The sequence below is a fragment of the Anomalospiza imberbis genome, chromosome 37, assembly GCF_031753505.1.
Source record: "Anomalospiza imberbis isolate Cuckoo-Finch-1a 21T00152 chromosome 37, ASM3175350v1, whole genome shotgun sequence".
Lineage (NCBI taxonomy): Eukaryota > Metazoa > Chordata > Aves > Passeriformes > Viduidae > Anomalospiza > Anomalospiza imberbis.
Window position 1 is genome coordinate 1,224,519 of NC_089717.1, and position 2,278 is coordinate 1,226,796.

The window sequence follows — 2,278 nt, forward strand, 5'->3', positions numbered from 1 at the left end:
TTACCGGAGGGAATTGAATGCAGGGATCCCTCCATGAAAAATTACTTCCCCAAGCTCCATCTGTTAATATTGGAGGTCGTAAAAGCAGAGTCCGTGCGGGACGCGAACCAGAAGGGAAAAGGCCATTGAGCAAAACAGTTATTCCTCCTGAACCTGTTTCCCTACCTTCTTCTCCTACCCCTTCTTCCCCTAACCCGGGTGGGCAGGGGGGAGTGCTCCGCTGCTCTAAGGCACAGGGAAGCACCACAGACATGGACCGTGCTCCTGGCTCCCCAGAGCTGCCCCCGCCTTAGCGAAATTAGCTACTTCGCTGAGGAATCGACCCCAAACCCTTTTTCCAACCCCTTTTTCCCAGTTAAAAATCCCAGCTTTGGTGCTCCCCTGCGCAGCACCGTGTCCCTAAATCCCTTCCTTTGTTCCCCTGAGGAGGCCACGGCTACGTGGCCGGGACCTTTGTCTTCCCAAGATGGAGGATGGCCACGAGGGAGGGCTTCTCCTTCCCACAACCCTTTTCTCCCCTTTGCTCCCTGTATCCCCTCTTTGACCCCACCCCCTCCTGCTTCCCTGTGGCGTGGGCACCGCCCACTCCAGGCATCGGGTTGCCACCCCTCCCCCTGTTCCCCCTCGGGTGGGCGTTCCCTCCTCGCATGCTCCGCCTGCCGCGTCATCAGCCCCACCCTCTCCCGGCAGGGAGGGCTCTGTCACCTCCGCCCCCGCAGTACCTGGAAGAGGATTATCCCCGCCCTGTCCCTCGCACCCCGCCCCCGCGTCCTCCCGCTCTTCCCTTCGGAGCCCCGGGGGGGAGGGGAGGAGGCGGGAGGGGGGGACGGGGCGCGGTTTATGAACTCGAGCAGTCGCTCCGCACTCCAGCCTCCTACACCAGGGGAGGGGAAAACCCTACATGGACACCCCTTCCCTATGAATCCATAAAAGAGGTCTGCAAAGCATTGTGCGATTTTAGACAAAAAAGCCCCTTCTTTAAGGGCATTTTAAAGGCAACTTTAACATCTAAAACCATGGTGCCGGCAGACCTTAAGCGTCTGTTTAGCTGCTTGCTTCTCCCATCGGAATACAACCTGTGGGAGAGGAGGTGGAAGAAACTGGCAGCAGACCTGCTTCCCGAAATCCGAGAGGGGCCTTACAGCCTGGATTTTGCGGAAGAACCAATCACCTTAGACTGTAGCGGTGCGTTTTGGGGAGGGACCCACCGGGGGTGTCCCTGGGGGGCCCCCCAAGTTGTGAGTTCGCTGGTAGCAGCAGGCAGGCAAGGAGACTCCACACGGCTTCTGAGGGTGCTAATTAGATGAGGGTTTATTGGGGGTCCTACCTCCGGGAGGCCGCATGGTTTCTGAGGGAGAGGGGGGGAAAGGGGAGTGAGGGGAGAAAGGGGAGGAGGAGAGAGGGGCTGAGTGGGCACCAGCCAGGAGAGCCGGCAAAGAGAGAGAGTCCCGTCCCCCCGGCACACTGAACAGGGAGATTCAAAGTGGGCGCGGAACAGATTGGGCCAATGGGATTACAGACACAGGACACTGCAGGGAGGGTCACAGGCTTGGAATAGACCATACATTTTCGAGGGGTGAGACAGAGCATACCATTTAACTAAAATATAACACCACATTAGACCATCTTGTGGGTGAGGGAGAATGGCGTGAGGGGCAGCTCCAGGCTCGGGGGATTCCAGCAGCCGTGCTGGACATGTCCAGGGGTGCAGCAGAGCATGCGTTCCTGGGCATGCCCACCAAGGACCCGATGGTTCCCTATGCAGCAATTAAACAATCTGCTGCTGAGCCTTTTGTAGACTTTGTAGACCGAGTCCAGGCAGCAGTCAAGAGACATGTGGAGAGACCTGAGCTCCGGGATGGACTGGTCCTGGAACTGGTGTACACGAACGCCAATGACATGTGCAAAAGAATCATCTTAACACTGCCAGTCTCACCACCTCCGACCCTCGACCAGATCATCGAGGAGTGCACCCTGAAGTCACACCTGATGAAGGCAGGAACCCCAAAGAAACCCAAGGACAAGCTGGTCACCTTGGCTGCTGCTCCTTCAAGGAATTCAGCATTGAGGCAATTCCCACCTAAACGCCGGTGCTTCCGCTGTCATCAAGAGGGACATTTTCTGGCTCACTGCCCATTTCTAGGGTCTACACCACCTGGGGCTGCGGGAGGAGGGAGGGGGGACGGGAACCCCACTACTTCAAAACACTAGGGGGACAGCGCAGACTTGCCCCGCGCACTGATAGAAATGAGGCAAGGTGCGGTGCCGCAAGAGGAGC